This window comes from Balaenoptera borealis (assembly GCF_965194805.1).
Source record: "Balaenoptera borealis genome assembly, chromosome: 13".
In the NCBI taxonomy this organism is placed as follows: Eukaryota; Metazoa; Chordata; class Mammalia; order Artiodactyla; family Balaenopteridae; genus Balaenoptera; species Balaenoptera borealis.
The window spans coordinates 44,062,725-44,084,866 of NC_138870.1; the positions used below are offsets into that span (position 1 = coordinate 44,062,725).

The window sequence follows — 22,142 nt, forward strand, 5'->3', positions numbered from 1 at the left end:
TCTGAATCACCGAGTGGGTCACCAGAGGTAGGCATATACTTCAGAGACAAAGGACACACTATGTGAAACCAACACCTCTATCACCTATGAACTCACGCTAGTGTTCTTACCCCCATTTTGCAGATGAACACATCGAGACACAAACAGAGTATGTGACTTGTCCAGGGCAATTAGACCTGATTAGTGGCAGGGTCATTGCAGCCCAGGGCTTGGCCCCTCGGGTAGGGCGCATGATTGGTCATCATAAATTGGGATTGGGGCCTACGGAGGTTGGTCCAAGGCCACTGCCTAACGCTACCATTCACTGAGAACACCCCACCCCACCACCAGTCCCCAAGGTGAATTGCAAAGGCTGACTGTCCACGCCTCCGTACTAAAGGAGAAGAGAGCCAGGCACCTGGATGGCTCCCACTGCAATCCCTTCTCCTTGGCTGGCCCAAGCAGGAAAATGTCAACATCATCAGCAATCAGAGACGGTCCCAACTCACGATGGTTTGACTTACAACTTTTTGACTTTACAATGGTGTGATACGCATTCAGTAGAAACCGTACTTTGAATTGTGAATGTTGATCTTTTCCCGGGCTAGCGATCAATATGCAGTAGGATCCTCTCTCGTGATGCTGGGCAGTGGCAGTGAGCCGCAGCTCCCAGTCAGCCATGCCACCACGAGGGCAAACAACTGATACAAAACAACCATTTTGCACCCATTAAGCCATTCTGTTTTTCACTTTCGGTACAGTCTTCAATAACTTACATGAGATTTTGAACACTTCGTTATAAAATACGCTTTGTGTTTGATGATTTTGCCCAACTGTAAGCTAATGCAAGTTTTCTGGTCACCTGTAAGGTAGGCTAGGCTAAGCTATGATGTTCAGTAGGCTAGGTGTATTAAATGTGTTTTTGACTTACAATAATTTTAACTTACGATGGTTCTATCAGGACATAACCCCATCGTAAGTTAAGGGAGATCTGTATAGCCCTGAGAACTGTCCCCTGCATTTCTGACCAGGCCTTCACAGGCCCACAGTCCTTCAAGACTGGGACTCAGGGCTTCCGGCTCCTGCCTCATTTAATCCTCACGATAATGTTTATGAGGAGGGCACCATGATTAGTCCCATTTCTCAGATGAGATATAGAATATTTAATAAGCACTATGTAAGTAAGTATTACCTATGATTCATCAAGTCGCTTAAGAGAGTGCTCAGAAAAGAGCTAGACTCTCTTGCCACTCATCCGTGTTCCTGGGGATGAGTGGGTCCTAAAACAAAACAACCCCTGGACCTCCTCTCTCCAGGTGACACATTCAGAGGTGACTAGCCCATACCCCGACCCAGGCAGTGTGAACCTTTCCCACTCAAAGACTGGCCCAGCAGCTCCGTCCGATACCCCTGGTCTCTTGGCTCATCCTGTCAACCTTCCATGGAGACAGCACCAAGTGGAGGGCAGGACTGCTGGGCTGCAGGCCCCACTCTGCTCTCAGCACTTCAGGGGGGTCTGGATTGGGGTGAGGGTTTCTTGATGTAGGGTTCCCATGGGTGTCACGGGGTCCAAGAACCCTCTAAAGCGAAAGCGAAGTGTAGTATCGAGTGATGGAAGTGCATTTTTCTGGGGATGGCTTTTGAGGGGTCTGTAAATCAAAAAAAAGTTATGGACCCAGGACTGGGTAATCTTGAAGACCCCTCCCATTCCTGGTATTCTTGGGCTACATGCATTTAAACATAAACTCCACTCCTCATCCTTCAAGGCCAACCTCAGTAGCCACTCTGGAAAACTCTAAGATTTCTTGCTTCTTTGACTGCAGCATAAGGCTTGGGACCCACATAGCCTTGTAGGGTCTCTCCTGCCTTGATCTTCCTCACTAGCCTGCCAGCTCCAAAAAGGGAGCAGGGCCAGCCCAGGGCTGAGATGGCAGAAGGCACCAGTATACCCCATGGTCGGCCTAGTGGGGCTTACCCCAGCCCACAGCCTCTGACCACGGGAAGGCAGAGGCTCTCGGTGTTGTGGACCACAGGTGTACCCGGCCTCAGGTCCACCTCTCTCCACAGCGGCCCTGGAACCTCACTGAGCCATGCTCCCGCAAAGAACCTGGTTTTCATTAAATCGGGTAGAGGAGTCATTAGCTGCCAGCCAAGTCAAGAAGAAGCAAACTTCTGCTAGAAGGCATAGGGAGAGCAAGGGAGACCAGCCTGTCCCCTGCGATCCCTGGCTGACCGAGGTGGGGGGAGGGGGAGGCGGGAAGGCTGGGCTCCTAAGGGTCCAGCAACTGCAGCAGTAGGAGCTGGGGGTGGAGAGTGGGGGCAGTCTTGGCCCAGATAATAAGCAATTGTTAATGTGATCCATATGGATCCTGACTGGCCTCTCTGTTTAACAGGATGATAATGGCAGGGAAAGAATGCTGGTCTGTGGGGAAAGGAAGGGGCAAAGTCCTCCCCGGACTTGGGGATGGGGGAGGGTCAGCAAATGAGGAGGAGGAAGAGACCCACCCAGGGGTCTCCACCCACCCAGGAGCACAGAGTTATTTGCCTGGAAGTGTCCAGATGCCATGCTTTGCAGGCTGCCCTTACAAAACCCCTTTTATTCAGCCAACAAATATTTATGGAGCACCCACAAGGTGCCAGGCGTCCCCAGTGGGGACAGGGCGCGGGGAAGTATATGCTCCACCCCTGTCCTCCAGGAGGAAGAGCCTAGTGTGGACTCAGCCTCAGAGGCTGACAGGAGGCACAGGTGCAGGGTTAGGAGAACATGTAGGGAGGAGCAAGTGACAAGAGCTGCGGGCTCTGGAGAGGGTATATGGAGGAAGTGTGGCATCCGAGTCGGGCCCTGAAGAATGAGGAGGTTGTGGAGAGACAGGGACAATGGGAAAGCATTTGGCCGAGGGAACAGCCAGAGCAAAGGCAGAGAGGCGTGAAATTGCGTGGAGAGAGTCTGAGGTCTCAGCAATAAAGCTGCAGCCCAGGCAGGGGAGGGGAGGGGAGGGGATTCTTGCTCCATAAAAAGCTGTGGCCATGGATGACCAGGAGGAAGGCAGGAAAGGGCTCTGAGAACAACACACTCCGGTCTGGTCCCTCTCATGCCCCGCTCCAGTCGGCGCAGTGGAATTGTCCACTCATGGGATCCTCAGCCCAGCCCAGCCCAGCCCACCCTTACACCACAGCCCGAAAATCCCGCAGGCCCTCGGAGGTCAAACTCATCCCTGTGTCTCTCAGCTCTCCTCTTCTTCTCCTGAGGAGACGGGGGTCCCCCTGAAAAGTGGGGGTTATTGGGCCTCCCCCGGAGCAACTCCGCTGCCCCACAGAGCTAATTCCCTTTGGCGCCAAGAGGGCTTTCCTCGAGAAGATATTACAGGGAGGGCACGAGGGTCGCTCCTTACAGGGGTGGTTGCTGAGGACACCAGCGGAATCAAGTGGAAATAAATGAAATGGCGTTAAATATGGGAGAGGGGGATTTACGAGGCCTGTCACCCGGTGGAGCGAAGCTGGCCGGTAGGCCCCGCCCCTTTCTCGCCCACCCCAGTAAGTCCCGTCCCGCCCCCTGCCCCGCCGCTCCGGCGGCCGCCGGGTACCGGCGTGCGGCTGGGTCCCCGCGGCGCTCAGCCACGAGCCGCGCAGCGCGTCCGTCCTCCAGGGTCACAGCGCAGCGGAGGACGCGCTTGCTCCCGGCTAGAAGCTCCGGGATGGGGGCTCTGAGGAACCCCAGCCCGGCCGCTTCCAGGACGATGCACAGGGGTTCAGGTTGGGCTCTGGAAGGGTCTGGGGCTCCCCTGGGCAGGGTCAGAGTTCTTAGGACCACTGCATCACCTGGCCCACTCCAGCGACTCTACAGGGAAGGCTCTGGGCCCCGAGAACCGAGAAGTTCTCCCGCCCCGCGGAAGCCCAGAGTGGGCTTCGAAACGGATCCCCATTCCTCGCTGCCTGGCCGAAGGCTGGAGTCCGCTCAGCCGCGGCAGCCCGCGCGGACGACAACACAAACATTCTTCCGTCCTCTATTCTCCTCCAAATTAGGTATCCATGGAGACAGGGCCTGGCAGCCTGACAGCCCCACGGCCTAATCCTGATTTAGTGACCGTCCCTTTAACAGCCCACCCACCCGTCCACCCACCGCTGCGCTCTGGGCTCCTGGCTGCCTCTGGACGCAGACTCCAGGCCACTTACACTCGCCCCCGCGCAGACCCCTTCCCAGGCCTCCTCCGCCCAGGGGCCGAGAAGGGGGCCTACATTTGCTGAGCACCTCCTGTGTGCCCAACCCTAGCGGAGGACCCTCTATCGAGCGGGTTCCTTAGCAAGGGAATCTCTGTGTAGACAGACCAAGAGAGGGCTCTTGGAGTGGGGAAGTTTAAAGGGCTCTCGGGAGAGAGGGCCGGGAGCTCAGAGGGTCACCCTCGCAGCCTGTAGCGCACGGGTGAAGGTAAGTTGCTTCCTGCAACACCCTGACTCTGAGATGGGGGCTATGCTCTCCCGGGCCAGAAGAGAAGAAAGGCAGGGGTTGGGCGTGAGGGACGCAGGACCCGCAGGGCCCGAAGTGGCCTCAGTCTCCTGTCACTGCCCCGTCACGATGCTGGGGAATCTCCGGGCCTGGAACCCAGTCCCCACCCTCCTCCCTCACACACAGGGGCCGCTGGACAAAGACCTGACGGAGTGGGAGGGGCCTCGGGCCGGCCCTCGGGCTCCGGACACTGGATCCTTCTGGGACCCGAACCCGCAAATTCTGGTTCCCCACCCCCAATCCCGCAGGCTCCCCCCAGAGCCTGCTGCTCGCTATTGCTGCAGCCTCCGCACCAAAGGGGGCGGCGAAGAGGGTGCCCATCGGCGGCGGAGAGGAGAGCCCCTTCTCTGCCCGCCCCCTCCCCCCGGGAAGTGACCCTCGGCTCCCACGCACCCGCTGGGGTCTCTCGCTGGCCTTGCCCTTCGACCCCCGCCTCGTTGAACCCCGCGCCCCGCAGCCCCCGCCCTCTCCGGCCCTCGCACTGCCCCGCGCCCGCGGACAAAGCTCCGGACACCCCGACCGAACGAACGGTCACCACCCCCTGACCCCGGCCCGCCCGCGCGCTCCCGTGCCTGCCCCCGCCGGGCCCGCGGCCCCGTACCTCGGCATCCCGGCCGGGTCCTAGGTGAGTGTGCGCGGCCTGGGGGGGCGTCCGGCCCCGGGGCTGGGGCGCGGGCCGGGGGCGACAGGCCGGGGCTGGGGGGCAGCGGCGCTCACCATCCTGGAGCCGCTACTGCTGCGGCTGCTGCGGCCGCCGCGGGCGGGAGCGGGACTGGGCAGTGGGGGTGGCCGGACAAGGGGCCGCCCCGGCTCCCCCCGCAGGCAGGACCCCCACCCCCACCCCCGCCTCCCCTCGCCCGCCCCCAGCGCCCTCCCTCGCAGGCCTTTGCTCCCCTCCCCTTTCCCTGCTCCTCCCCTCCCCTCGTGCCCCTCCCTTCCCCCCAACTCCCGCCCCTTCCCCGGCCCTCTCCACCCCGGCTGCTTCCCCGCCCTCCCCTCCTCGCCCCCGCCCCGCCCCCACCTCCCCTGGGCTCGCCCGGCCCCTCCTCTCTACCCGCCCGGCCCGGCCCCGCCCCTCTCCTCCCCGAGCTCTAAAATAAATTAGCCACAGAGGGGGAAAAAGAGCAAATGACCCTTGGTGTGGCGTGTCATTGCGCCACTCTCAGGCCCGCTCCCGCCTCTCCCGGGCCGTTGGAGCGGGAAGTTGGGGTGGGGGTGGAGGCCGAGCAGGGTGAGGAGCAGTCCCCGAGGCGGGGGGCCGGGACGGAGCAATAGGGCGGCCGAGCGTGTCCGCCGGGTGTGAGCGGCTTCCTGGGTCGAAGGGCAAAGGGGAAGACAGCCGGCCCGGCCCGCCCCGTCCGCTAGCCGCCTTCGACCCCCACTCCCTGGACTGCCTCGGCCTCTCAGCCTAAGCCTAGTAGACTCACTCTTTCATTCTCCTCCCCACCCCCGCCCCTCCGCCCCCAGGTGAACAGTTGGCTGCGCCTGCCCGGGATGCAGAGGGTGGGACACACACAGCCCAGCAAGTCCACCGCTCTGCACTAATGCCACTCCGAGTGGGGTGGGTTCGGGGGAGGACCGAGAGCCCTGGAGGTGGGCAGTGGAGAATGCGATGTGACGTCTAAACCGTGGGCTTCCCTGGAGGGCTTCCCCAAGAAGGCAGCATTCACACTGGGCCAACAGGATGAATCCCAGACCTGTGATCGGCTTGGAGGTGTCCAAAGGCGTTCGTTGATTGGTGCATTCATTCAGCAGCTATATATTGAGCGTCTACTCTGTGCCTGGGCATTGGGCTAGGCGCTGGGGACACCCGAGAAAGCCCCAAAGACACATCCCTCTCCCGGTGGAGCTCCCAGTACAAGGGCAGACAGAATTCTATCAGACACACTGACGCAAGTCTTCAGCGGTGATCCAGGAAGGAAAGGAAATCTGCAGGGCGAGCAGCCCGCAGCAGAACCCACTTTGCCCCAGGAGGAGAGGGCTCTGAGCTTAGGTTGGAAGTTACAGATACATTTCCCAGAGGAGATGTTGAGCACCCAGAGGGTCCCAAGGCCTTCTGTGTTCCCATGCAAGGGCAGTGTCTGAGGGTCCTCTCTTCTGAGGTGTGGTTTTTGATTTTTTTCTTTTGGGTGCTGCTCAGACTCTCTGAGTACTAGTTGGACAAGGTTGCCCTTGTGCTCTCACCCCCAACTGCCCGGTAGTGCTCTGTCCTCAGTGTTTTGCAGAATTCTAAACTCTCCCCTTCCCTTCTCCTAGTGATGGTTCCTCTGGAGTCTCTGGGGTCTCACTGGTCCCCTCTGGAAGCTCTGCATTCTGATCTCCCAGGGCACCCCTATAGGTGCCACTCAGGGAAAGGGGGAGGCTCCCATATTTTTCCCAACCCACATATGGAAGCAAGACTAGCACCCAGGCAGGTCCTGGAATTCACCAAGGTCAGGATCTTCTCCAACCCCAGAACCCTCTCTTCCTCTCTATGCCACACCCCTAGGACCACACCCTGGCACAGGGTCAGAATGGTAGGGCAACCCGTGGCTTCAAAATCAGAAAGGCAGGATAAAGGGAGCCACAGCTGCCACCCTAGGAGAGCTGAACCCCTAGCTGAAGGGACAATCCCGGGACAACAGAGGGGGAAGGAATTTTTTGAGTATTTCTTTACTGATGGGGGATCTGAGGACCAGAGAGAAGAGACGCGCTTGGGGTCACACAGCAAAGCTGGATCTAGAATCCACTGTACTCTTTCTACCCTATCTGTCAGGCTCCTCAAGGGTCAGGGGTAGGAGCTAAGGGAGAGGCCAATGTCCGCATGAACTGAGTGACCCCAACCAGCAGGACTAGTGCCTGGAGGCCAAGCCCAGCATTGCCAGGGCATTGTGGCTAGGTGTCACTGGGGGCCATGCTCCCCCAGGCTCCAGGGTGGGGTGGATGACAGGGGTGAGGGTGGAGAAAGGAGTTGATAAGGTGCTCCCCTGGAGCAGGGATCAGGTTCTCCTTCACCCCCCAGGTCCCTCCAGTATGAAAGACAAGGTTAGGCCTCAGGAAGGCCTTTCCAGTAAGACAGTAAGGCAGGTCAGCATGCTGAGAGGCCTTTGCTGGACTTCACGTGGGAAGGTGCTGCATCTCGGAGGTGCTGAATTGTTTCTGATGGGCAAAGAGGCATAGGTTGACTTAAAGTGTTTAGTTAGCAGATGGGGGTGAGGTTGGTCTCTTCACCCCTCTGCCCACCAGGCTCAGGCAATGAAGTGTGGCTCCCCATCCCAGGCTCATTAAAGTCCTGTTAATACATCATCCAGCCTCCTGGGCTGACAAATACTCAATCCTGGCAAATGGCCCTTCATCGTGTCTGCCCTCCTGGGCGGGGCCTTGGGGGTCTGTTCTCTGAGGACTCCCTGCTGACCCCTCTCCTGGCTGTCCCCAGTCAACAGATCTGTGCCCTAAGAGCCCCCTGCTGAGGACAGGGTTCTGGCAGGTCTTATGATCATCCCGGCCTAGGTCAAGTGCCTGGCAATGGATTGGATAATAATAGTGGTAGTGATGGTGGTAATGCTCTGCTCAGCTTCTGCTGAGGGCCCTCCATTCTTTCCCAGCCCTTTTGCTTGTATCACATCCAAGGTGGAGGCAGGTGCTGTGCTTGGGTGTGCTGCTGAGTGCCCGAGCATGGGGGGTGAGGAGGGGGGCATGGGTATGTGTGCAGGGGTGTGTGTGTGACCTTCCTGGTCCAGAGATTTGCAGCAAGGCCTTTCCGAAAACATCAAGGAAAATAACCCAGCTGGCCCAGGGAGAATCAGCGTTATGGGTTTTGAAGGGAGAGAGGAGAGTTAGGGAAGATGTGGAAGCCAGAGAGGGAGGGAGGGAGGAGCAGGTGGGGTGAGGAGGAAGGAAAGAAAAGGGCCTTGGGGAAGGATGGGGGTGGGGGGAGGAAGGGAGAAAGAAATGGAAGGGAGGAAGAGGAAAGGGTGGGGAGACCTCTCTTTGTAGTCCTCTGGATCAGCCACTCAGGAGTCATTAAGAAGCAGGAAAGGAAGGAAATGTGTCCAGGCTGGGCGACTGGGGTGCGTGCCCAGAGCACACCACACCCAGCTGGCTGCCACACCTCCCACTCACCCTGGGCTCAGGCTGTTCCCCCCACAAGTGGAAGCCCTAACCCTTCTCTTTCTGGCTGTTTGGACTTCAAGGCGCAGTTCCCAGTGCCTCCCCAACCCTGCTCATGCCCTCACTCTCTTGTTTGTGTGCTTATACCAGCTTTGCCTTCCCAGTGAGCTACAGGCTGTGTCTGGGTCCAATCCCCACCCCACAGCCGGCCAGGGGCAAGTAAGAGCCTCCGTGAGAATGAGAAAAAGCATCCCTCCCTCTGGGCAGACACAGCTCTGTGCCAGACCACCTAAGACTTGGGAGGAGGTGCCGGGGCTGGCTATCAGTCCCCTCCTTTCCCCCAGGGGCCCAACACTTGGGGACCCTGGGACCCACTTCCAAAATCCTCATACCTTCTCTGGCTCTGCCATTTGGTCTGTGAGCAGAAGCACACCCATCCCACCCCCATCCTGCATCACAGCCTTTGGGCCAGCACCCCAAACTGAACTGTCATCCCACCACGCGCCTTTATAATACAGCACCACAGAACCTCTCACTAAGCACCCACACCATTTTAATACCGCAGAGTCTCTCTCCCTGGAGTATCATTTATCCTTCAGAACCCCAACTCAGATATGTCCTCTTCTGTAATGCTTCCCTAGCTATCCCCTACCCCCAGCAGAGCTGGTAGATCCTACCCCAGAGCTCTCCTAATCCTTTTTTCTAGGTTCCAGGGGTTGAGCCCAATACCCTGCTTCCTAGAAGAGCCCTTCCCATCCTACACCCTATCCAAAGGCGGAAGACTCCACTCGAGCCTGCCTGGCTTACTCGCTCACATGCCAGCTCCTCTGGAACCCCACTGAGCTTCTCCCCTCCCTAAAGCTTACAACCCAAGGAAGAACGAGGAACTGAAAATCCAAGTGGCTCAGAGATTTCCCCACCCCCACTGCCCTCACTGGGGCTGGGCCTGACAGGAGATTCCCAGCACATCTGGTTGTACTTAAATCATCCAGCGCCCAACTGCCCAGGCATGTTCCCTGCTTTTCTCCCCTCTGGCCTGGCCTCCTCCCCTTCTTAAACCAGCCTCCCAGGTCTCTCCTCCAGGAAGCCTTCCCTGATTGGCCCAGGCTCTGTTACCACAGCCCACTCTTGAACCTCCACCTCTCTGGGTCTGGGGTCTGGAAGGGTGTGCACTCAATATGTGGAGCCCCATCCTTTCCAAACATTGGTCCTGGATAGAAACCCTTCCCCCAGGCAGGGAGGAGAGCTGACGAAGAGCTTCTCCTCTGTGCCCTTGGCCTCCAGGGTGGTTGCCTCCAGTTACTGGTGTGTAGTGGGTATTGGGAGCCTTTTTAAAGCTTTGGTTCAGATCCAGACAGAGAGCTGTTCCCACAACTCTCGCTGTCAGCCATTTTCCAAAAGACTTTGCAAGTATTAAAGAACAAAAGGGAAATAAATACAGAAAATGCAGCAAATAGAAAAGGACACAGGCTACAAAGAACAGGTCTGGGAACTACCAAGACCTGCTTCACCAGGGCTCCAGGTTTGAATATTTGTTCATTCATTCATTAATTCAATAGCATGTACTGATGCCTACGTATACTAGGTTCTGGGAATAGAGACTTGAGTAAGAGCCCAGTGCTCCGTAGAGAAGCTCACAGTCAGAGGAGGAGAGGGACAGGTGGATAATGTAAGATGCTGCAATGGACATGAGTGGGGAGGCAGTGGGGTGCAGTGGTTGAAGATGGGAGACCCTGGGTTCAAGCCAGCTACTTGCCTGCTGTCGCTCCGGGCGGGCAGCGGAGGAGCACTTAGCTGCTGGAGCTTGGCTCCTCACCTGGAAAAGGTGAGTGATGTGTCCTGAGAGGGTTGTGGTGGAATTCAATAAGATTGTGTGTGTGGAAGCACTTTGTGAAACGCTAAGTGAGTTGTTGCTATTATTACCGGGCTCAGGCACGTTGCCTGTCTGATGGTCACCGCTCATTTTTCTGTTGCCTGAACAGCTGTCCCTGCCTACCGTCTGAGAGTTGGAGAAACTTCTCCTGTGGGGGACACCCAGCCCAAGCAGCGGGCAGTTAGGATCCACACACACGTAATACTTTTGTTACACAAGTAAAACACCTTTTTAAAGTAACTTTAAAAATTAGAAAATATAGAGAAGCACAAAACAAAAAAATTTTTTTAAATCGAACACCCTTAATCCCACTACCCAGAGATAACCACTGGTAAGACTTTGGAGTAAGACAGGTTATTTTTCTAGATGTCGATATAGTAAGAGATTGCCACACTATCTTGTAATCTGCTTTTCTCAGTAGGCAAGTATTTTGAGTATCTTTTCTTGTCTATAAATATACTTAACCCACAGAATTTTTTTTTATTAAAGTCTGGTTGATTTACGATATTGCTTGTACAGCAAAGTGATTCAGTTATGCATATATATATATATATATATATATATATATACACACATATATATTCCTTTTTTTCTGATTCTTTTCCATTATAGTTTTTTTAATAATTAATTAATTATTTATTTTTGGCTGTGTTGAGTCTTCGTTGCTGCGTGCAGGCTTTCTCTAGCTGCAGCGAGCGCGGGCTACTCTTCGTTGCGGTGCATGGGCTTCTCATTGCAGTGGCTTCTCCTGTTGCGGAGCATGGGCTCTGGGTGAGCGGGCTTCAGTAGTTGTGGCGCGTGGGCTCTAGAGCACAGGCTCAGTAGTTGTGGCGCTCGGGCTTAGTTGCTCCATGGCATGTGGGATCTTCCTGGACCAGGGATTGAACCCATGTCCCCTGCGTTGGCAGGCGGATTCTTAACCACTGTGCCACCAGGGAAGCTCTATAGTTTATTACAAGATATTGAATATAGTTCCCTGTGTTATACAGTAAATCTTTGTTGTTTATCTACACCACACAACTTTTAATGACAGTTTAATATTCCATCATATGGACATGCAAGAATAACAAATTTCCTTTGCTGTAGATTTTTCTTTCCAGAAATAGAAGCTTGATGAACTGACTTGTAATACCCACCTTTGTGCATATGTCTGGTTAAGATAAAAATCCTAGTAATGAGAGGCTGGGAATGCATATTTTAAGCTTTGAGGAGCCACTACCCCAGGCCTCTGGGCGGTGCTCTCACATTTCCTCCAGGCAGCCCTCCCAGACTGGCGTTTCAGGGCCCAGTGCATCTCCCAAGGCCCACGCCTTTCCCAATAGCTTCCTCCTTAAGCGACCTGGCCTGGAAGCCCTGAAAAATGCTCGGAAGTCACGGCTGGTGAAGGCCAGGAGGGGCCCTGGGTGGAGAGCACAAAGCACAAAGCTTGTCTGGGGCACGGAGAGAGGCTCCGCCCCCTCGGGGCTGCTGGCCGAACATTCCTCCCGGGACAATGGCTGCCTCAGGGAATCCCGAGAATGAAGGAGGCCGGGTGGCTTCCCGAGGCCACCCCCAGCCACCCCCGCACCAAGTTGAACCCGTTCCCGAAATGGAAAGAAAGGGCGCTTTGCACAGGGGACGGGGTGGGGAGGGGCAGTGCTTCTTCGTGCCTACACCCCCCTCCCCCCGCCCCCTTCTTTCACCAACTGTAAGCCGGGACGCCTCAGTCCGAGTCCCGCCCAGCCACCCCTTCCCTGTGGATCTTGGGCAAGTCCTGCTCTCTCTGTAAAATCCCTGCTTCCTCAACTGTAAAATCAGGGGCTTGGATTCAGCGACTGCTAAATTCCCCACGCATCTAAAATGCCATAAGGTAGTGGCTAAGACAGGCACAGGCTCTGGAGCCAGATTGCCCGAGTTCAACTCTTGGTTTGCCCTTTACCCTGTAAATTTAACATTCCCGCCTCAGCTTCCCCATCTGTAAAGTGGATTGATGATAGACGCCCAGCCCTCACGGGGCTTTCCTGAGGAAGGATGAGAAGATGCTCATGAAACAAATGGCTGAGTCATCAAAATCTATGAATAGTGATTCACACTTACCTCTACAGCTAACTGGATCCCTAGCCCCAGTCCCCTCTCTTGCCTAGTTGAGATTTTGGCCCCTGGACATTTTCCCAACAACTGGCCACACCTCTGGGAGATGAGGGGCAATGGATGTCCCAGGGAAGCCTCTGTCCGGCATGTTTCCACTTGCCCTTGTATGAGCCATAAAGCCATAAAGCTGTAAAACTGTAAAGCCTTTTGGGGGCAAGTAAAATTTAAAATACAGAAAAACTCCTGTGTCAGGTCACATGTCTCCACTTTTGTTTGGGAACTGCAAGCATTTCCAATGCAGCCAGCAATTGCTACACACCATGGGTGACAGGATTCCAGGCCCTCAGTAACGCATCGGAGGCTTAGGACTAACACACTTGAACAGTGAGCAATATGGGTTTCCCATAAATATTTTTGAGCTGTTTGCCACAGACCCCTACCCAACCTCCTCCTACTCTCCCTCACACACTTGTTCTCTGCTTCTCCTTACACACCTCCTCCTCAACCCTATCCAATACTCCCGAATTAAAATCCTCTGCTGTCATAAAAAGAAATGAAATTGAGTTATTTGTAGTGAGGTGGATGGACCTAGAGTCTGTCATACAGAGTGAAGTAAGTCAGAAAGAGAAAAACAAATACCGTATGCTAACACATATATGGAATCTAAAAAAAAAAAAAAAATTGGTTATGAAGAACCTAGGGACAGGACAGGAATAAAGACGCAGACGTAGAGAATGGACTTGAGGACACGGGGAGGGGGAGGGGTAAACTGGGACGAAGTGAGAGAGTGGCATGGACATATATACACTACCAAATGTAAAATAGATAGCTAGTGGGAAGCAGCTGCATAGCACAGGGAGATCAGCTCAGTGCTTTGTGACCACCTAGAGGGATGGGATAGGGAGGGTGGGAGGGAGACGCAAGAGGGAGGGGATATGGGGATATATGTTTACATATAGCTGATTCACTTTGTTATAAAGCAGAAACTAACACACCATTGTAAAACAATTGTACTCCAATAAAGATTTAAAAAAAAACACAAACAAAAATCCTCTGCTGCAAGTACCAGAAAACTCGCCTCACAATGGCTTATACAATAAGGAAAACGTATGATCATGTTTCATCCAATTTAGATGCCACCGATTATTTTTAAAATAAATTTATTTATTTATTTATTTATTTACTTTTGGCTGTGTTGGGTCTTTGCTGCTGTGCGTGGGCTTTCTCTAGTTGTGGCGAGCGGGGGCTACTCTTCCTTGCTGTGTGCGGGCTTCTCATTGCTGTGGCTTCTCTTGTTGTGGAGGATGGGCTCTAGGCGCGCAGGCTTCAGTAGCTGTGGCACGTGGGCTCAGTAGTTGTGGCTCGCAGGCTCTAGAGCTTAGGCTCAGTAGTTGTGGCGCACGGGCTTAGTTGCTCCGCGGCATGTGGGATCTTCCTGGGCCGGGGCTCAAACCCGTGTCCCTTGCATTGGCAGGCAGGTTCTTAACCACTGCGCCACCAGGGAAGCCCTAGATGCCACTGATATTAAGAAGCACTGTTGGGCTTCCCTGGTGGCGCAGTGGTTAAGAACCTGCCTGCCAATGCAAGGGACACGGGTTTGAGCCCCGGCCCAGGAAGATCCCACATGCTGCGGAGCAACGATGCCCGTGCATCACAACTACCGAGCCTGCGCTCTAGAGCCCGCGAGCCACAACTACTGAAGCCTGCGCGCCTAGAGCCCGTGCTCCGCAACAAGAGAAGCCACCGCAATGAGAAGCCCGCGCACCACAATGAAGCGTAGCCCCCGCTCGCCGCAACTAGAGAAAGCCTGTGCGCAGCAACAAGGACCCAACGCAGCCAAAAAAATAAAATAAAATAAATAAAGAAAATGAAGTTAAAAAAAAAAACAAAAAACACGAAGCACTGTTACTTTACGTACCATTAGAAAGAAAAAGCACTGCCAATTAAACTGACATAATGATTTCTTATCACTTGGAATTTTTATGTTACGTTTATTAAAAAGAGTTCTGGGGCTTCCCTGGTGGCACAGTGGTTGAGAATCTGCCTGCCAATGCAGGAGACACGGGTTCGAGCCCTGGTCTGGGAAGATCCCACATGCCGCGAAGCAGCTGAGCCCGTGAGCCACAACTACTGAGCCTGCGCGTCTGGAGCCTGTGCCCCGCAACAAGAGAGGCCGCGACAGGGAGAGGCCCGCGCACCGCGATGAAGAGTGGCCCCCGCTCGCCGCAACTAGAGAAAGCCCTCGCACAAAAACGAAGACCCAACACAGCCAAAAATAAATAAATAAATAAATTAAAAAAAAAAAAGAGTTCTTTTGGACTTAGATGGAAATATATTTTTAAAAATATTTATTTATTTTATTATTCATTTACTTATTTATTTTGGCTGCACCGGGTCTTAGTTGCAGCATGCGGGATCTTTAGTTGTGGCATGCAAACTCCTTAGTTGCGGCATGCATGCGGGATCTAGTTCCCCAACCAGGGATCAAACCTGGACCCCCTGCATTGGGAGTGTGGAGTTTTACCCACCGGACCACCAGGGAAGTCTGAAATATACATTTAAAAAAATAATAAATTAATTTATTTATTTTTGGCTGCACTGGGTCTTTGATGCTACACGTGGTCTTTCTCTAGTTGCAGCAAGTGGGGGCTACTCTTCGTTGCCTTGCGCAGGCTTCTCATTGCGGTGGCTTCTCTTATTGCGGAGCATGGGCTGTAGGCATGCAGTCTTCAGTAGTTGTGACGCGTGGGCATAGTTGCTCCGCAGCACGTGGGATCTTCGCGGACCAGGGCTCGAACCCATGTCCCCTGCATTGGCAGGTGGACTCTTAACCACTGTGCCACCAGGGAAGTCCCTGAAATATACTTTTTAACATAAATTACTCTTGCACCTATATAACAAGGAAAACATGGGTAAAATAAATTGCTTAAGAATTTCTTTAAATTTATCATATTCAGAGTTTGATTCTTGGAATCACTTTTCAGCTTTGAGATGTCAATTTTTTCTATATGGACTCATCATCGGGGCCGATTTAAGGGTTGGTGAGAAAGCATTTCTTAAAAGACTGCTCTACTGAATGAATTATCTGTTGCTCTGTAAAAAATTACCCCAAATCTTAGAAGCTTAAAGCAACAAACATTTATTATGTTATAGTTTCTATGGATCTGGAATCTGGGAGCAGTTTAGCTGGTGTTTCTGGGTCAGGGTCTCCCATGAGCTAGCACTCAAGCTGTGGGCAGCAGATTCCACTTCCCAGCTCAGGCACGTGGGTGTTGGCAGACCTCAGTTCTTAGGTGACTGTTGGCTGATACCTCAGTTCTTCACCACGTGGGCCTCTCCATAGGCCCGCCTGACTGTCTTCATGACATGGCAGCTGGCTTCTCAATAAACAATCCAAGAGAGAGCACAATCATTCAAGACAGAAGCCACAGTCTTTTTATAACCTAATATTGGAAGTCACATAATATCATGATTTCTTCCCTATGCTACTGGTCACAAAGACCAGCCCAGAACGATGTGGGAAGGGGCTACATAGGGTGTGACTAGCAGAAGGTGAGGACCATTGGGGACCATTTTGCAGGTTGCCAACCACATCCACTATTACCCTTGGGGTTTCCCTCTAAGCCACTGACATCCATTCTGGAAGTTTCGATGCTGGCAGATGATCTTGTCAGATAGTCGATAAAAATTTCTAGATATCAGTCAGGACTCAAAGAGTCCTTACATGGTTTGTGGAGTGAAACATCATGGGGTTGCAGTTGTCCTGTCATGACACCAGGAAAGCCACCAAAATGTGTACATGTGCAGCAAGGACAGCTAAGCACATCTGCTGTCTGGCTGACAGCAGGTTAAGGTGCTGTTGATGGTAAGATGTTTACTGATTTCAGAAATATTATCATGTGACCAAATGTGCATTTCAGAATTCATCAAATGCAATATTTTACATAAGAATGAGAAATGGTGGCTCCAGAGTTAACTCAGAGACTCAACACCTTCTTCAGGGACCCAGGTTCCTTCCATCTTCACATCTAACACCCTCAGCATATCTGCTGTGTCCCTGGATGTTTCCCCTCAAATCACAAAATGCCTGACTGCAATTCTAATCATCCCATGTGGGCCCAACTGTTCCCCTCAAGTGCCTCCTTTTGAGAACAAAGAAACCTTTCCCAGAGACATCCAGAAGATTTTCCCTCTTGCGTCATTGACGGGAAATTGTTACTGCCTGTGTTTGTCAGTTGCATATGTTGGCAAAACTCAGAGTGATTTAAACAAGATTGAAGTTTATTCTTTCTCACATAAAAGAAATCTGAAAATAGATGGTGCTGGCGTGCCGGCTCCATAGTTTCGGTATTATTGGAGACCCACCACCTAGCTTACGTGATTTCATTCTCAAATTCACCTCATGTTCCAAAATAGCTGCTGGAATTCCAGCCATCAGATCCACGTTGTAGACCAGAAGTAGCAAAACAAAGGGCCAATGTTTGTTCCTCAGCAGAGTCAGCCACCTTCTCAGATGTTCCACGAGCATTTCTATTTACATCTTATTGGTCAGAACTTGGTCACATGGCCATATCTAGCTGCAAAAATATCTAGAAACATTTTTCAGCAGAGTATTGTGTCACCCTAAATAAAATGTGACTCTTTATTATTAAGGAAGAAGACAGGAGAATGGATGTTAGGTGCTGCAATCTGTGTCATCCACAGTCCTCATGCTTAAACCAAGCCCTGGTCAGGGGGCAGGATTACTAGGATTGATGCAGATGCATCAAGATTTACTCCTGGGTGGACACGGGTTACATTCCTTGAGAGGTGGATCCCTGAACAAAACCCGAATTGTTTTGTTTTGTTTTCATTCATGGACATTTATTCCAGAAAAAGAAGACTTAATGGTCACACAAAATTTTTTTTATTTTTTACATGAATATTTATGGCAGCTTTTTATTTGTAATAACCCAAAACTGGAAAAGACCCAGATGTTCCCCAAAGGTTAATGGTTAAACAGGCTGTAGTACATCCATTCCATGGAACAATACTCAGCAATAAAAGCAAACAACTGATACATGCAACTTGGATGCATTTTTAAAAAAATTTTTATTGGAGTATAGTTGATTTATAATGTTGTGTTAGTTTCAGGTGTACAGCAAAATAAATCAGTTATACATCTACATATATCCACTCTTTCTTAGATTCTTTTCCCATATAGGCCATTACAGAGTACTGAGTAGAGTCCCTGTGCTATACAGTAGGTCCTTATTCGTTATCTATTTTTTATATAGTAGTGTGTATATGTCAATTTCAGTCTCCTAATTTATCCCTCCCCCCACTTCCCCCCTGGTAACCATAAGTTTGTTTTCTACATCTGTAACTCTATTTCTGTTTTGTAGATAAGTTCATTTGTACCCCTTTTTGAGATTCCATGTATAAGCGATATCATATAATATTTGTCTTTGTCTGACTTAACTTCACTCAGTATGACAATCTTTAGGTCCACCCATGTTGCTGCAAATGGAAAACCTGAACTGTTAACATTGAAGAAGCAGATAAAGCAGTCACTACTGGTTATTGACCAACAATCATTGCCCCTCCCCACCTTTCTTGCTAACAGAACCTTGATTTTGTTCAGGGACCAGACTGCCAGTTCTTCAGGAGAGGCTGAGCCCCTTCCCAGTCCCAGGGGTGAATCTGGATTAGTCTGTGGGGATTCCATTCTCTCTACTAGTGTTTGGTTTAAGATTGGACGTGTAATATGATTTTGGCCCATGACACATGAGGGGATGTTCTTTGGGAGACTTCTGGAAAGACTTCTCAGAGGCCAAAGGAGAAACACCTTTTCTTAGCTTCTGAATGTTGTTGTCTGCATGTGATATCTGGAACTGCGGAGCCATCTTGTGACTTTAAGAGAAGTTAGGGTACAAGGACAAAAACCAACACGATACAGATGGCAGAAAAAAGAGAATGCAATACGGTGGAATATTCATAAAATGGAATCTTAGTAATAAAAATGAACTACTGATACATGCAACTATTTGGATGAATCTCAAAAACACTGAAGCAAAAGGGTCAGGCACAAAAGAGTATATATAATATGATTCCATTCATAGAAAGGTCTAGAACATGCAAGACTGACCTATGGGGGTAGAAATCAGATCAGTGGTTACCAGTGGGGGTGAGGGAGGGACTGACCACATGTAGTCACAAGAGGACTTTCTGGCATGATGTCAATGTTCCACATCTTGATTGGAATGGTGGCTACTAGGTATACATTTGTCAAAACTCATCAAACTGTACTTTTAAAATCTGTGCATTCTACTGCATGTAAATTATATTTCAGTAAAGTTGACAAAAGAAATAAAGAAAAAAGAAACAAACAAGGAAGGAAGGAAGGAACACTGGGTCCTTCCTTGGTCCTTGACAACACTGTTGAGTCACTGAATTAACCAACAGTCCCACCTATTATGTCTTGTTTTGCAACCATAATAAATAAACATCCTTGCTGTTTAGGGCATTTTTAAGTTGGATCTTCTGTTAACTTGAAACCCAATTCCTCTTGTCAAAGTGGGGAGAGGCACCCAGAGATCAGGACACAGATCCAGCCTGGGAAACTGTAGGCTTCAAGGAACAGCTGAAAAGGGCAAGAGACTTGGGAGCTCCATCTGATCTGGTGGGGTCTGCTTCCCACCCCACCATCATAGTGAGCCCAGGACAACTGGGGGTTTCTTCCCGCCGTTTTCCTGACCTTCTCCACCCCATTTGTAACGTAGTGACCTAGCAATCAAAGGACCTACTCTCAGACTTCTGGTGAGGATTAGTTAAGAGAAAATGCAGGAAAGCTCTTAGCACAGTGCCTGGCACATAGTAAAGGCTCCATAAGGCTCTTGTCTTACCTCACCTGGCCCTCGTGAGGATTACCTGGGCCTGAACCAAGCGGGAGAGGTGGGAATAGAATTCAGAAATCTTTAGGGAGCAGATCCTGGAACTGTAAATGATTGATGACACCAAGGTCTCAGGCTTGGGTGACAATGTAAGTGGGATTGTTTCTCAGGATTTTGGCAAAGATTACCTGCAGTATCTGTTTTTATCACTAGGTAGATGCTGGTAAAGGGAGATAAGAAACATGGGAGGAGGAGGAGATTTGGAAATTAAAAAGAAGAGTATAAGTCGAATTTGAGATGACTGTGAGCAGTATGAAGGGGTGGACAAGAGCAAGGGCTCTGCCACCAAGTAGCTATGTGATCTTGGACAAGTTACCGCTTCTCTCGGAGCCTCAGTGTCCTCATCTGTAAAATGGGAATTCTTAGAATACTACCTCATTAGGTTGCTCTAAAGATTAGATGAAACAGTATATTTAAAGTGCTCAGCATAGTGCCTAGCACATAGTAGGTGCTCATTAAATAGCGACACTAATTTTCATCATCCCTTCACACCCTGCCTCATCTGCCTTGGCAGGCAGCCTCGCACGGAGTTACTGCTGAAAGGGATGGAGAGTTTTGAGCTTACACTTCACCTTCTCCTGATTCAAACAGGGTGTTCCCTTGCAGAAGATTTCCTCTCCTTTTCTTTTTCTTTTACCCGTTCCTCCCTTCCTTCCAGGCTCTACTCTGCCCTCCCTCTTCCAGGAAGCCTTACCTGACTAATGCCTCCCCCTTCCCTGCCAACCCCTCCACAAGCCTCCCTGTAGGGACTGGCTTCTCAGCCCAGAGTTCTATCCACTCCCTTCCATTGCCCCTCCCTCGGTAAAGACCACTCCAGCTTAGATAAGGCCTGGACCCATGGGGAAGGACGCTGGCTCTCCACCACATCTCCAGTGGTTGAAAGCTCAGACAGGGGTGGGGGGCTGGTAAGGAGGAGGCCACCTGCCAGAGTGGCAGCAGACAGGCCAGCTAAATCCTTGACCTACGATTTAAGGGGTCGGGCATAGTTCAATAGAGCACTCCAGGCTGAGTCCCAGCTCATTCACACAGGTCAGGGGGATGAGGAGTAGGGAGGGGAGGAGGGCCATCTCCTCCAAGAGCCCCTTGGATTCATTCCCAGGCCTCGGAGGCATAATCCAGCACCATGAAAACCCACAACCCTCATCCCCATCAGTGCAGAACCTCCATCTGAGAGGCGAAGTAGGGACTGGGAACCGGTAGGGGAAGCGGATCAGGGCGGTGGAAGAGCCGTGGAACCCATGGAGTCACAGAGCCTGGCACACAGTAAGGGCTCCTTAAGGCTCATGTCTGTTTTAACCCAGAGTCCTTTGTTAGGTCCTGAGACCCAGCATCTTTGCCCAGAGTTCCCAGGTCCGCCCTCCTCTCTGCTCCCCTCCTCCTCCTTTGGAATTTTCCCCCAGAACCGGGCCCTACCAAGATTTGGGGGCAGGTCCTTTGAACAATGGGACTGTCCAATGGAATCCCACGTGCAAAACAGAGACATTTCCCTCGCCATAAATGCTAGTCAGGTCTCAGGATGAGGGCCAAGCCTGGGTCCCACTCTCAGCCAGTCGCCCCTACCCTTGGGTTTCCCCATCGCCCAGGTTTGCCGACTGGGAGTGCTATGCAAATGAGATGCAAAGCAAGCCAAGAGAGCTGTAGGGATTGGCTGACGCCGGAGACTTTGTCCGCCCAATCCCGGGCCTCCCGGCAGCTTGGGCTCCAGCACTCCATCCCACCCCACCCCCACCCCCCGCCCCCCACAGGTCGGTCCCGCCCATAAATCAGCTCCGTCAGCGTTAATGGCTCCTGACTAATTGCCTGGACTGGGCTCCGGGCTCGGGTCGCCAGCATTAAAATTCAATCAGGCCCAGCGCTGAGCTATTAAATATTCATCAGGAGAGCTTCCCGAAACCAGGCTGGGGGATGGGGATGGATTGGGTTGGAGGGACTATCCGAATCTACCAGCTCCGGAGGAGGCTCCCTGTTCTTCCCCAGTACTCCCTCATATCCTACAACAGCTGCCTGATTTCCATCCTGCTGGACCTGATTTCTCCCTGGAAGTCCCTAAACCCTCTCTAGAGACTCCTGGGAGATTGAGCTGCCCTGCAGGAGCGTGGTGTTAAGTTATGCCGAGGGGCTGCCCTATTCCTCTGCCCTGCGTCCCCTCCATGCCTGGGCACCTCACCCCATGGACCTGTCACCCAGTCAGTGCCCACTGTGGGTCATTATTAATGCTGGAACCTTAGGTCCCCACAGGAGTAGAATAGCTCCAAGGTACAGATGACTTCATCCTTAGCAGAGACCAGGAGGGGCCCCTATGTGCCTGGTCCTGCTGCCTTTGCCAGGGGCTTTGCTGGCGCTACTCTGGCCATCTTCAGCAGGCTGGAGAGAGCTCCAGGCTGGGCAGCCTGGTCTGTGCCGGAAGGGAGGAGGGGGCTCTGTGCAGTCCTCCTCTCCTCTCCCCTTCCCCCAGGAATGCAGCCTGTCCGAGCGCCTGGGCCCCTGGCCTGATGCTGAGCAGGCTGCTGTTCTCAAGGAGGGTACCCAGGAGGAGGGGGCTGGGGCTGAGGGCCTGTAGGGGGTCATGGGGAGGGTCCTGGACCGAGCAGGAAGTGCATCCCCACTCACCCACCCACACATACACACTATAGTTGGAGGGTTACAAAGAGGGTTTAGCAGGTGTGATGACAGCCATGGCCCAAAGGCTGGAGTG

The 22,142-nt window shown here is 52.3% G+C and overlaps 1 protein-coding gene across 1 annotated transcript in view; it reads right to left on the reverse strand.

The window, feature by feature from the left end:
- Positions 1-5,308, reverse strand: part of FIGNL2 (fidgetin like 2) — a 30,215-nt gene extending 24,907 nt beyond the window's left edge. The window contains exon 1 of the mRNA XM_082350526.1: positions 5,085-5,308. The gene's annotated coding sequence lies outside the window, so the exon portion shown is untranslated. The remainder of the gene's footprint in view (positions 1-5,084) is intronic.
- Between the last annotated feature and the right edge of the window lie 16,834 nt (positions 5,309-22,142).